This window comes from Bufo bufo, chromosome 2, assembly GCF_905171765.1.
Source record: "Bufo bufo chromosome 2, aBufBuf1.1, whole genome shotgun sequence".
Classification (NCBI taxonomy): Eukaryota; Metazoa; Chordata; class Amphibia; order Anura; family Bufonidae; genus Bufo; species Bufo bufo.
This window is the reverse complement of record NC_053390.1, coordinates 204,832,659-204,847,867: the sequence shown is the minus strand read 5'-3', so window position 1 is coordinate 204,847,867 and position 15,209 is coordinate 204,832,659. Positions and strand designations below refer to the sequence as shown.

The 15,209-nt window shown below is 42.3% G+C and overlaps 1 protein-coding gene across 1 annotated transcript in view; it reads left to right on the top strand.

The window, feature by feature from the left end:
* WSCD2 (WSC domain containing 2) overlaps positions 1-15,209 on the top strand; it is a 573,456-nt gene that overhangs the window by 89,414 nt on the left and 468,833 nt on the right. The window contains exon 2 of the mRNA XM_040416044.1: positions 14,705-14,794. The gene's annotated coding sequence lies outside the window, so the exon portion shown is untranslated. The remainder of the gene's footprint in view (positions 1-14,704; positions 14,795-15,209) is intronic.

Sequence of the window (15,209 nt, the reverse complement as noted above, 5' to 3'; positions counted from 1 at the left end):
GAGGCGGTAGCGGCATCATCTGGTCAAGTTGCTGGTGTGGCTGGGCAGGAACCACATTTACCCAGTGGGCCGTAAAGGACATATATTGTCCTTGACCGTAGTTATAGCTACCAACCAATTTTCCCCAAAAAAGCTGTATCACAAACAGATTTCAGTACTGAATGGCTAATCGATGAATTGTTAGTCCCTATGGAAGATACTCTACAATAACCCATCAATTTTCCCAAAAAATGCTGTTTCACAAAAAAAGTCACCATTGAAAAAGTCACCATTGAATGGCTAATCGACGCAATTACTCAGTCCCTACAGAAGAAAGTCTACATTCACCGACCAATTTTCTCAAAAAATGCTTTATCACCACTGAATGACAATGTAAATTCACTGCAGAACGGCTAATAAGAAGTACCTCTTTATTATATTAATAAACACCAACAATGGCTGTATGACAATCTAAATTCACCGCAGAACGGCTAATAACACATACTTTATTTTTTCCATTAATACCCCCCAACAATAGCTGTATAACAATGTTGGTTCACTGCAGACCGGCTAATAAGACGTATTCTTTTTCCTATTAATATACCCAAATAAAATAAATATAACAATCACAATTAACCGCAGAACAGCTAATAGGACGTATGTATTTATCCTATAAATGGCTGTAGTACAATGGAACTTCACTGCAGAACGGCAAATAATTATTTTTTTTGCCACTAATACACGCCAAAAAGGGCTGTAAATTTCCCACTTCACCACACAATGGCTAATAAGCCCTTTTTCTTTTTCCCCACTAATACATGCCAAAAAAAGGCTTTAGAACATATAACTGCGTCCAGGAACGGCAAATAAAGTTTATTTTTGCCACTAATACACGCCAAAAAGATCTTTAATTTTCTCACTTTACCACACAACGGCTAATAAGCCCTTTTTCTTTTTCCCCACTAATGCACGCCAAAAAAAGGCTTTAGAGCATATAACTGCGGCCGAGAACAGCAAATACTTTTTTTTTTTGCCACTAATACACGCCAAAAAGATCTTTATTTTTCTCACTTTACCACACAACGGCTAATAAGCCCTTTTTCTTTTTCCCCACTAATGCACGCCAAAAAAAGGCTTTAGAGCATATAACTGCGGCCGAGAACAGCAAATAAAGTTTTTTTTTGCCACTAATACACGCCAAAAAGGGCTTTATTTTTCTCACTTCACCACACAACGACTAATAAGCCCTTTTTCTTTTTCCCCACTAATACACACCAAAAAGATGATTTAGAACATATAACTGCGGTCGTGAACAGCAAATAATATTTTTTATTGCCACTAATACACGCCAAAAAGCACTTTAATTTTCTCGCTTCACCACACAACAGCTAATAAACCCCTTTCCGCCCCACTAATACCCGACAAAAAAAAGGCTTTCGAACTTATAACTGCGGCTGTGAACGGTAAATAACGTTTTTTTTTGCCACTAATACACAGCAAAAAAGGCTTTATATTTCTCACTTCACCACACAACGGCTAATAAGCCCTATTTCTTTTTCCCCACTAATACACGCTAAAAAAGGCTTTAGAACATATAACTGCGGCCGTGAACGGCAAATAAAGTTTTTTTTGCCACTAATGCACGCCAAAAAGGGCTATATTTTTCTCACTACACCACACAATGGCTAATAAGCCCTTTTTCTTTTTCCCCACTAATACACGACAAAAAAAGGTTTTAGAACATATATATAACTGCAACGCAAAAGGGCTAATAAGACCCCAATAACAAGAACGGTTTGCTGGAATTACAGAGGGATTGCAAACCTGAAATGAGCGAATTAACAGGTTATGGGTAGCTTATTTCATTTGGTTTAAAACTTAACATTTAAGTAATGTCAATCATAAAAAGATAGGCCCTTAAATATAGACACTCAAAAAGAGAAATGTATCTGTAACCACTGGTTACACTAGTCTCCTGAAAGAATGAACGGAGACGGGGAGGGACCATAAACAGGGATAGCGTAAAGAATAGATAGGGTGAAGGGTACGTAAGTACCAACACAGAGGGACACACTGCTGGGACTATACCCTAGATGTCCCTAATCTGTCTAAGTCACGCCACTATCTAATGCAAAATACCTGCATTCGCCCTCCCTAATGATGGACTGCCCAGCTTGGCCCGATAGACAGAATAGATGGTCCTGTGATGAAATGAATTGCTGTATCGGGTATGGGCACAAAAGTTGGCAAAAGGAACGTAGTGATTGGAGTCCAGGTAGAAAGGCAATACCGTTGTAGGGGGTCGCAAAGCCTGGTCAGTGTCAACCACAAACAGATGTTATAATCAGAAAAGATACAGTGTCCCGACGCGTTTCCTCAATGATGTCTGATTCATCAGGGGACAAAATTATATATAAGAGGCTCCCTGATATAAGGATACCTCTTACAACCAAAGCACGTGGCACAGGATGGTATCTAGTTCATAGTCTTGAGTCCTGTGTAGACCCCGACTATATACCACCCACCATCCGGTTATATATCACAATCCGGATAGTGAGTCAAGAGCGATCCTGTGTCACTTAATCACGGCAGTTATAAGGATACATAAACTGCTGTGACTTAAATCCAAGTATAGTGAATACACCACATATAAGGTTACATATAGATCACAATAAGTCAAAGTGTCAATTTCGTTTGCAGTGTAGCAGATCCATGCTAGTTGTAACCCCCAGCATAGGTTAGTGATCTGTACAGTGCTAAATACGAGCCATACTGAATCACTATGATGAATAGGTATGTCAACGTGGTACACTTATCTGTCCAGTTCTAAATGACAACCGTTCCCAGATATCGCTAGGTGGAAGGTGCTCCTTGGCGTCCCGCGTGTAGCAGTGGCAATGAAGCCGCGTTCGCGGGTTGTTTAAAAAGGCCAGGTAGCTCCGCCCCTACTCTACGCCCCCTCAGCGTCATGCGGTGCCGTCATCATGTGATGTCTCAGCTGTTCGGCTTTAACTCACATGACCGCACCTCTTCCTATGATGCGGTGTATAGAGGCGTGTACTGTCGCCAGGCAACCATCCGGCTAACCAGCTTCCTTGATGAAGCCGAGATCCAAACAAAACAGGTAACCCAGCAAGCGGCCGTCTGACTAGTAGCTGATCCTACGACGAGCACTCTATCTTGCGCATGTGTGAGGCGGGTGTGTTATGGTGCAAAGATCGGGTCAAAGGGCAAGTTTGCCCTAACCTTTGCTACCACCTAAGTACAATATAGTTTCCACCTGTATGCCTAGTTTGCAGTTTACATAGTGGAGTCTTGAAGTTTCTAAGATAGTTCCTCAAAATTATTAACGTTGCCAGCAGTGGCTATCGCACCCCTTTAAAGGAAAAGGGGCTCATCCTCCGTAGGTGACCAAACCAAGTTGAAGATAAAGGAAACTTATTTTATCCTACAATGCATATATGTTGTACAAGAGGTGGAAGATATGGTCGGGTGGCATATCCCAATTGTCAGGGAGAGACACTATGGATCTATGTAGCAACTGAATGACAATTGTTCGTTCAGACCCGTAGGCACCACTGTTTTAAGATGGAAGATCCACCATGTCTCTCTCCGCAAAATCCTCCGATCCCAATCTCCCCCCCTGGGTTGTCTTGCAATGGTCTCAATTCCCATAAATTTCAGAACTGACACATCACCTCCGTGCATCATGTTGACATGTTTTGCCAGGGACGTGTCTCTGTCATTCCTCACGTCACCAAGATGTTCACCTACCCTTCTTCGAGTTCGCGGGTGGTCTTCCCTATATACTCAAGGCCGCATCTGCAGTTCGCTCTATAGATTACTCCCTGAATGCGGCAATTAATGAAATGTTTAATTTGGTAGGTTTTACCAGTGACGTTAGCACGGAATGACCGTCCCTGTGTAACGTATCGACATGCCACACAGCCACTACAGTGAAAGCAACCGATCGGGCGCTGAAGCGATGTCCCTTTAAGATCACGTGCCTCACTGTAGTGGCTGTGCACTAGGTGGTCCTTGAGGCTAAGGCCTCTACGGTATGTGACCTGTACCCTCTCAGGAAGCACCTTTTTGATGTCCGGATCAATTAAGAGGACCTCCCAGTGATTCCTCAATATCTGTTTGACTTCATTTGAGGCATCATCAAACGTGCCTATAAGGCGTATATAACCGTCCCCAGTTTTTTTCGGTTTCGGGTAAAGGAGATCCTCTCGCTTACTTTCACATGCTCTTTTGAAGGCAAGTTTAAGCACTTTGTCAGGGTAACCCCTCTCCCGAAAACGACTTCTCAAGTCATTTGCCTGTTCTTTAAAGGCTTCCCAGGTGGAACAGTTCCTCCTGATGCGCAGGTACTGTCCCACCGGTATTCCCTTCTTCAGGGGGAAAGGGATGATGGCTACTCCAATGTAAGAGTGAGTTAGTGGAGGTGGGTTTCCTAAAAGTGCTTGTTTGTAGCGCGTCTTCCTTATCTCTTGAGATCAATATATCAAGAAAGGGTAGGGTGTCCTTTTCAATGACTGAAGTAAATCTCATGTTGATGTCATTCACGTTTAGATTTTTAACGAAATCACAGAAATCTTGCTCTCCCCCTTTCCAGACAACAAAGACATCGTCGATAAACCTTGCCCAAGTAACGATGCATGGGGTGTGTATATTGGGAGTGTCACCGAAGACCAATGTCCTCTCCCACCAGCCCAGGAACAAATTTGCATACGACGGGGCACATGAACTCCCCATCGCGGTGCCCCTGAGCTGGTGGGAGAGGACCCCGTCAAACAAGAAATAGTTCCTTGTCAGGACAAAGTTTAACAGTCGCAGGACAAAGCCATTGTGTGGATAGAACTGTTGTCCCCTAGTGAGGAGAAATGATTGCACTGCCCTCATACCTAGGTCATGGGGTATTGAGGAGTAGAGGGCTTCAACGTCAATTGAGGCTAGTGATGTATCCGCCTCTAGACTAATTCCCTCTAATCGACCAAGGAGGTCACTCGTATCCCTCAGGTATGAGGGCAGTGCTTTCACAAAAGGCGCCAGGATGTGATCCAAATAGATCCCTAAATTTTGGGTCAGGCTATTTACGCCTGACATAATTGGGCGCCCTTTGACCGGGGTACCCCCCTTATGAACTTTAGGCAAGCTGTAAAATGTGGCTACCGTGGGGTGTTTCTTATAGAGAAAATCAAGTTCATCCCCAGATATCAAATTATCAGTCTTTGCCTGTCGCAATATACCAATTAGATCTTTCTGATAGACGGCTGTAGGATCACCACCAAGTCTCTCATTTGTCTCCTTGTCATCAAGTAGGGTCTTACACATCTTTCTATAGTCATCAGTGTCCATCAGGACAATATTGCCCCCCTTATCTGAGGGTTTGATGGTGAGATTTTTCTTCTTCTCAAGATCTAGCAATGCTTTATTTTCACTGATGCTACAATTAAAGCCCCCCTGCAAAGAGGTAAGACTAGATAGATCTCGACAAACTTGGTTAACGAACACGTCTATGCATGTGGGATCCCCCAGGGGAGGCATCTTAATGCTTTTGTTTTTGAGCCCAGTGAAGGGACCCTTACCCCCGTGAGGGGTACTCTCGCTCAAACTGAACAAGAGACGGACATCTTGAAGTATATCAGGTGAGATACCCATCTCCTTGCTCTCCCGCTTTGCGATGAGCGCAAAGTGTTTCCGCCATCTAAGTTTACGAGCAAAGAGATGGATATCTCTAACCCAATTGAAGAGGGGACAACAGTTCTATCCACACAATGGCTTTGTCCTGCGACTGTTAAACTTTGTCCTGACAAGGAACTATTTCTTGTTTGACGGGGTCCTCTCCCACCAGCTCAGGGGCACCGCGATGGGGAGTTCATGTGCCCCGTCGTATGCAAATTTGTTCCTGGGCTGGTGGGAGAGGACATTGGTCTTCGGTGACACTCCCAATATACACACCCCATGCATCGTTACTTGGGCAAGGTTTATCGACGATGTCTTTGTTGTCTGGAAAGGGGGAGAGCAAGATTTCTGTGATTTCGTTAAAAATCTAAACGTGAATGACATCAACATGAGATTTACTTCAGTCATTGAAAAGGACACCCTACCCTTTCTTGATATATTGATCTCAAGAGATAAGGAAGACGCGCTACAAACAAGCACTTTTAGGAAACCCACCTCCACTAACTCACTCTTACATTGGAGTAGCCATCATCCCTTTCCCCTGAAGAAGGGAATACCGGTGGGACAGTACCTGCGCATCAGGAGGAACTGTTCCACCTGGGAAGCCTTTAAAGAACAGGCAAATGACTTGAGAAGTCGTTTTCGGGAGAGGGGTTACCCTGACAAAGTGCTTAAACTTGCCTTCAAAAGAGCATGTGAAAGTAAGCGAGAGGATCTCCTTTACCCGAAACCGAAAAAAACTGGGGACGGTTATATACGCCTTATAGGCACGTTTGATGATGCCTCAAATGAAGTCAAACAGATATTGAGGAATCACTGGGAGGTCCTCTTAATTGATCCGGACATCAAAAAGGTGCTTCCTGAGAGGGTACAGGTCACATACCGTAGAGGCCTTAGCCTCAAGGACCACCTAGTGCACAGCCACTACAGTGAGGCACGTGATCTTAAAGGGACATCGCTTCAGCGCCCGATCGGTTGCTTTCACTGTAGTGGCTGTGTGGCATGTCGATACGTTACACAGGGACGGTCATTCCGTGCTAACGTCACTGGTAAAACCTACCAAATTAAACATTTCATTAATTGCCGCATTCAGGGAGTAATCTATAGAGCGAACTGCAGATGCGGCCTTGAGTATATAGGGAAGACCACCCGCGAACTCGAAGAAGGGTAGGTGAACATCTTGGTGACGTGAGGAATGACAGAGACACGTCCCTGGCAAAACATGTCAACATGATGCACGGAGGTGATGTGTCAGTTCTGAAATTTATGGGAATTGAGACCATTGCAAGACAACCCAGGGGGGGAGATTGGGATCGGAGGATTTTGCGGAGAGAGACATGGTGGATCTTCCATCTTAAAACAGTGGTGCCCTACGGGTCTGAACGAACAATTGTCATTCAGTTGCTACATAGATCCATAGTGTCTCTCCCTGACAATTGGGATATGCCACCCGACCATATCTTCCACCTCTTGTACAACATATATGCATTGTAGGATAAAATAAGTTTCCTTTATCTTCAACTTGGTTTGGTCACCTACGGAGGATGAGCCCCTTTTCCTTTAAAGGGGTGCGATAGCCACTGCTGGCAACGTTAATAATTTTGAGGAACTATCTTAGAAACTTCAAGACTCCACTATGTAAACTGCAAACTAGGCATACAGGTGGAAACTATATTGTACTTAGGTGGTAGCAAAGGTTAGGGCAAACTTGCCCTTTGACCCGATCTTTGCACCATAACACACCCGCCTCACACATGCGCAAGATAGAGTGCTCGTCGTAGGATCAGCTACTAGTCAGACGGCCGCTTGCTGGTTACCTGTTTTGTTTGGATCTCGGCTTCATCAAGGAAGCTGGTTAGCCGGATGGTTGCCTGGCGACAGTACACGCCTCTATACACCGCATCATAGGAAGAGGTGCGGTCATGTGAGTTAAAGCCGAACAGCTGAGACATCACATGATGACGGCACCGCATGACGCTGAGGGGGCGTAGAGTAGGGGCGGAGCTACCTGGCCTTTTTAAACAACCCGCGAACGCGGCTTCATTGCCACTGCTACACGCGGGACGCCAAGGAGCACCTTCCACCTAGCGATATCTGGGAACGGTTGTCATTTAGAACTGGACAGATAAGTGTACCACGTTGACATACCTATTCATCATAGTGATTCAGTATGGCTCGTATTTAGCACTGTACAGATCACTAACCTATGCTGGGGGTTACAACTAGCATGGATCTGCTACACTGCAAACGAAATTGACACTTTGACTTATTGTGATCTATATGTAACCTTATATGTGGTGTATTCACTATACTTGGATTTAAGTCACAGCAGTTTATGTATCCTTATAACTGCCGTGATTAAGTGACACAGGATCGCTCTTGACTCACTATCCGGATTGTGATATATAACCGGATGGTGGGTGGTATATAGTCGGGGTCTACACAGGACTCAAGACTATGAACTAGATACCATCCTGTGCCACGTGCTTTGGTTGGAAGAGGTATCCTTATATCAGGGAGCCTCTTATATATAATTTTGTTCCCTGATGAATCAGACATCATTGAGGAAACGCGTCGGGACACTGTATCTTTTCTGATTATAACATCTGTTTGTGGTTGACACTGACCAGGCTTTGCGACCCCCTACAACGGTATTGCCTTTCTACCTGGACTCCAATCACTACGTTCCTTTTGCCAACTTTTGTGCCCATACCCGATACAGCAATTCATTTCATCACAGGACCATCTATTCTGTCTATCGGGCCAAGCTGGGCAGTCCATCATTAGGGAGGGCGAATGCAGGTATTTTGCATTAGATAGTGGCGTGACTTAGACAGATTTGGGACATCTAGGGTATAGTCCCAGCAGTGTGTCCCTCTGTCTTGGTACTTACGTACCCTTCACCCTATCTATTCTTTACACTATCCCTGTTTATGGTCCCTCCCCGTCTCCGTTCATTCTTTCAGGAGACTAGTGTAACCAGTGGTTACAGATACATTTCTCTTTTTGAGTGTCTATATTTAAGGGCCTATCTTTTTATGATTGACATTAATTAAATGTTAAGTTTTAAACCAAATGAAATAAGCTACCCATAACCTGTTAATTCGCTCTAGATTAAAAGGGTTTAGCTCGCTATTTAGTGATTGTAGCCTGACCCGCTGAAATACGGTTCTGTAAATTACTTACAAACCTGAAATGAGCAGCAGTATAATGGCAATTTGGATCCGCAGTCAGTGCAGCAAGGTGTAATAGGATTGTTCCTATTACCCAGGCTGTAAACACCCCTATTGAACCCTGCTTCAATACTGTGGAATAATTACCCCCTATCCTTTCCCTACACTTCTAATGCTCTTTCCCTGAACTTCTATTTATCAAAATACAAGTTTTCCAGTCTTTCCTAGCACTGTCCTTAGCGCCTGCTAACGTCTCTCCCTGCACTAAGTACACTTGAAAATGGCTGAATCCAAAATGGCTGAGTTTATATATAGGGCTGTGACATCACAGGGCTGGCATGGCTGCTGATTGGCTGAATGCATGGCATTGTGGGTGATCCCTCGTTCCCAGAGTTCCTTCCGTTCCCAGTGTAGCAGCCATTTTAGGAAAAAAATGTGATTCGTTACCAAGAAGCGTGAGGAAATTCGGATTCGGTGCAAATCGAATAATTCCTGTAATTCGGATCAAATTCCACTTTGTCAGCTTCAATTCGCTCATCTATAATCATAACGTCACAATACAAGTCTACAAGTGGTGCCAATCTGCAGTGGATGTTGGTGGCTGAAAGATCTAATCAGTCACTAGTAAAATAAATCAGGACCAGGAGCAAGTAACAGATAAATTGCCTTCTCATTGTATCTCTCTGAGATGCCATACAGTTCCACATAAATTGTACTGGTTAGAATTGTAACTTGAATCTCCTGGGCCCCAATGCAAGATGCAAGATCTGTAACAGGATCCCCGCCTATCATGTGCCATTTATAATACTAGTGTTATGTAGCAGAGGTGCTTTTGGGCTCCCTCAGGCCCTAGAGTCTGAGTGAAGTTGCTACCTCTGAACCCCTGATAACTATACCCCTGGTATTTTTATTTTCTTTTATTGTACTACTACAGGGCTGGCCAACCTTTGGCTTTCCAGCTGTTGTAAAACTACAATTCCCACCATGCCCTGCTGTAAGCTGATAGCTGTAGGCTGTCTGGGCATGCTGGGAGTTGTAGTTTTGCAACAGCTGGAGAGCCGCAGGTTGGCCATCCCTGTACTACTATCTACTTGTGCTTCATGTACTATACTGTATATCACTATCTAACTCGGACATGATACGTTGCTCTTTTAATCATCAGGGGAGAGCAGCTACCTTTCTTTTTTTAATTCACACTGTATGTTACGAGAACCATGAAGAAGACCCTATCCTCAACATAAAAAAGGATTCACTAGCTTTAGTCAACTCTCTCATATATGCAAGGATGTGCTGTTTATATTAGGTTTTATTTCATTTGTGTTTTTATACTTTATTTTTAAAAAAATAAACAATTGGTTGACATTTTTAATATTGCAGAACAAACTAGTTACCACCACATAAGCCAGGTAAAATTATTGGAGCCCCAGACATGAGGGGGCCCCCTTCTGTACACCGACCCACCAAGCCAGCTCACAACACATGACTTCTACACGAGCTACACTCTGCCGACTTCGAAAGTAGGAAGTGGTGGTCATAATAATGTGACTTGACTGTGCATTTTTTCACTGAATAACACTCTGAAGTTACAATACTTTCATGGAATTAATATTGAAACTTAAGGGACGTCAATGTCTGTATATTTGGCAGAAAACATTCTGGTTCTTGATTTAGCTGGTTTCTGACGGATTAATCAAAACTGTGCTCTCCATTAGATACCCTCTTAGGATGAATAACTATAGGCATACTTGGGTATTTTGAACGACTTACAATTGTCCCTCATGATATGCCAAGGCCTGAGCTGTCTGCAGCTGCATACTGCAAGCTAAGGCAAACTGAGCGTGAACGCTTAGAGTAAAAAACTTTTGGACAGGTCTTTAAGGAGCAGAAATTTCAATCACTCTTCTCCAAAGGCATATCTTCAAATTATATTTTTCACCAGCTAAAAATAAAGTATGCTTTTAAATATAGGATTTACTATGCCATTTTGCGCATGTAGCTTTTCATTCCTTGCACATATCTTGAACAGCTGTAGCTACTGCAGAATTCTAGAATGAAGGCTGTAAATGAAAATTCTTAGTATGGATAATGGTCTTCGGTCTAAAATAAACCACATCCAGTACCATTTACTTTGCATTAACCACATAATAAATGGTGATTGAAAGCTTCTCAATTGTGCCACTTAATAAGGGAAGAGTAATTTGAAGATAAGATTTCACTATGATTTATTAGCAGTTCAGGTGCTGAAGTCACACAGTCTTTTCCTGTAATAGAGAGGAAGGGAATATGTATCTCATAGAGCAGTGGTGGCGAACCTATGGCACGGGTGCCAGAGGCGGCACTCAGAGCCCTCTCTGTGGGCACCCACGCCCTGAAAAAAGTCTATGGTGTACCAATATGCCTTAGACTTTTCCTGCCATTCATCAGTGCAGGGCACGATGTGAACGGCAAGGGCAGCACATTGAATGTAGGTAGGCTATTATAGCTAAATGATAAAGTAATAGTATAGATATAGTATACTATATTGGACTGTAGTATTCAGGTTAAATTGCCATGTTGCCACTTTTCGATAAATATGTGCGTTTTGGGTTACAGTTTGGGCACTCAGTCATAGAGGATAGCACAACTATAATGACGGTGCATCAATTACATTTTTTTGGATTTAAATATGAATAAACATGCAGCCTGTTTTAGACAATATGTGGTCAAGGCCAAAATTTTAATTGGGGCCCCAAATTAAATATTTTGTCAGTTCAATAGTGGCATGCCAGAGAATTGCTAAGGTCTTAAAAGACTAGGGGAAAAAGTCTCAAGCCCCCCCACCCCCCCCCAAAAAAAAAAAAAAAAAAAAAAAATAATATATATATATATATATCACTATACAAAGACCAAATATTACCACTATACAGTGATTAAACATTAATTACATAGTTGATATTGTTGAAAAAAAAGAAGGGTCGATTTAGCCCAGCCTCCATACTGAAATGGCGCAAAATAACAGTACAAAGATGTTACCATTGATACCGTTAAATGCCTTTTGCAGTAAACCCTCTCGCTGTTCCTGAGTGAAGGCTGTAAAAGACTCCTGGGTGGATGTTAGAGGCTGTGAAGCGCATACTATGGAAATCTGAGAGCACTTCAGAATGAGTCTACTTTCACACTCGCGTTTTGGCTTTCCGTTTGTGAGATCCATTCAGGGCTCTCACAAGCGGTACAAAATGCATCAGTTTGCATTCTAATGCATTCTGAATAGAAAAGGATCCGCTCAGAATGCATCAGTTTGCATCAGTTCAGTCTCCATTCCGCTTTGGAGACAGACACCAAAACGCTGCTTACATCGTTTTGTAGTCCGTCTGATGAAACTGAGCCAAACGGATCCGTCCTGACACACAATGTAAGTCAGTGGGGACGGATCCGTTTTCACTGACACAATCTGGCACAATAGAAAACTGATCCGTCCTCCATTGACTTTCAATGGTGTTAAAGATGGATCCGTCATGGCTATAGAAGACATAATCCGGATCTGCCTTGGCTATGTTAAAGGTAATACAAACGGATCCGTTCAGAACGGATGTAGACGGTTGTATTATCTGAACAAATCTGTCCATGACGCACAAAACGCGAGTGTGAAAGTAGCCTTAGCCTGCTAGTATTGGAGAAAGGCCAAGGCCGATTTTAGGTTATCTGAAGTGAAAATTGAAATGGCTGCCCCAGCCCTACTGCTAAATAAATTTTTAGATGGACATTACATTCTGCGGTACCAAATACTCAGTGATGTCTCCTCTGATTTAGATGTTCTCTTTCATCATCTTCTTCACTAGGAGCGGACTGCCATGAAAAGTTCTTTCAGCCATGTTTCTTCTTTGCAGTGTTTGCCATACAGATGTCTTAGGTTCCTCATTTTGTAGTGCCAGTATATGGAATGCTTCTCCACCCCTATCCTGTAGTACAAACATATACTTCTCTACTATTTCACTGCTTAGTAGTAACAGAATATAAAATGCTCCTTCCCACCCCCCTTCCCCCATATTACCACCATATAATGCTCCCTTGTTCCCAAGTGTAGTGGCAGTAAATGTAATGCTCCCCCTATAGTGCCATTATACAGTATATAATGCTCCTCTACCCCACGGTATAAGTATATAATGCCTCCCTGTAATGCCAGAATATAACCCTTCCCCCCGTAGTGCCAGTATACATAATGGTCCTCCGACCCCACCACCCCTTCCCGTAGTGCCCGTAGATGTATAGTATTAATACACATAGGCTTCAGATAGGCTTAGGAAACACAGAGGGTCATTGCCTGGCCTACAATTCTCTGCACACGTACTACTCATACTTGGCGCTCTGCGTAATGAGAAAGAATACCTTGAGACAATACATATATATTACTGAGAAACCCAGAGTGGCATACTAGTCTATCCAAACTTTTTGGGGAAATTTGGAATCCCAATCCAGTAGAATCAATTCACTCATCTTAAGACAGAATGTACAGGGTGGGCCATTTATATGGATACACCTTACTAAAATGAGAATGGTTGGTGATATTAACTTCCTGTTTGTGGCACATTAGTATATGTGAGGGGGGAAACTTTTCAAGATGGGTGGTGACCATGGTGGCCATTTTGAAGTCGGCCAATTTGAATCCAACTTTTGTTTTTTCAATAGGAAGAGGGTCATGTGACACATCAAACTAATTGGGAATTTCACAAGAAAAACAATGGTGTGCTTGGCTTTAACGTAACTTTATTCTTTCATGAGTTATTTACAAGTTTCTGACCACTTATAAAATGTGTTCAATGTGCTGCCCATTGTGTTGGATTGTCAATGCAACCCTCTTCTCCCACTCTTCACACACTGATAGCAACACCGCAGGAGAAATGCTAGCACAGGCTTCCAGTATCCGTAGTTTCAGGTGCTGCACATCTCGTATCTTCACAGCATAGACGATTGCCTTCAGATGATACGAGATGTGCAGCACCTGAAACTACGAATACTGGAAGCCTGTGCTAGCATTTCTCCTGCGGTGTTGCTATCAGTGTGTGAAGAGTGGGATAAAAGGGTTGCATTGACAATCCAACACAATGGGCAGCACATTGAACACATTTTATAAGTGGACAGAAACTTGTAAATAACTCATGAAAGAATAAAGTTGCGTTAAAACCAAGCACACCATTGTTTTTCTTGTGAAATTCCCAATAAGTTTGATGTGTCAAATGACCCTCTTCCTATTGAAAAAACAAAAATTGGATTCAAAATGGCCAACTTCAAAATGGCCGCCATGGTCACTACCCATCTTGAAAAGTTTCCCCCCTCACATATACTAATGTGCCACAAACAGGAAGTTAATATCACCAACCATTCCCATTTTATTAAGGTGTATCCATATAAATGGCCCACCCTGTAGAATGAGAGATAGCTAATAAGATAGGAGATAGAATGATAGATAAATGTCACAATATGCTAGCAGCCAGTAGTAAACTGGGCCTGGGTTCTACTGTCGGTGCCTTCAGGGCAAACATTTCTAAAGATAACATTGTATTGAGGGGATGCCCATAATACTAATGTAACAGTTATTATGTCTTTGTAGGTTTATTAGGTTCACAGTGATAAATCTAGAGTGAAGCTAATTACCATTGCTAATCACACACACTTTCCCATCCAGTTTTCAAAACTGCAATGATATAAAAGTGCATCAAGTCACAAAATATTGTGCAACTAACCCCTAGAAGTCACATAGACTTATTTTGTGACTTTTTAAAGCTAGAATTCTGGAGTGCACTGTGTACTTGATAAATACCATGATTTATGTTTACTGTACACCATTGTTCACCATTTTAACCACATCAATGTTTTGATTGTTTTAGCAGGGATCCATAGATGGGTTCACAAATAGAACATTAATGACATCCAAGTGGAAATATTGAAACAGAAAGTACAGAACTTGATCCCAAAAGGTAATTATAGGTATATTTTTATTATATATCATAACCATCTTTAATGTAGATCTTTGTATAGTGATTTAGATGACATACTGTTTTTAAAAAGGATCAATGATGATAATAAGTCAATTGAAGTACAAGCTAGTGCACTAAACATTTTTATTTAGAGGTTATTCTGAAAAATTACTAAATGAAGATTTTGAAAAAGCTAATGATATTGAAAGCACTGAAATATTGAATAGGGGGAAAAGTCTGTTAAATAACAATGATTTGTGTTCTCCTTTAAATTCAGTCCCATGCAGAAAATATGAGTTTGATACATGATAGAGAGAAGTTGCTGAATGTAACCCAATGATATCCTTTTATCATTATAAAAAAAACACAAACTTTAGTAAGTGGTCTATTTGAAGAAATGAACATCTCCTGGCTC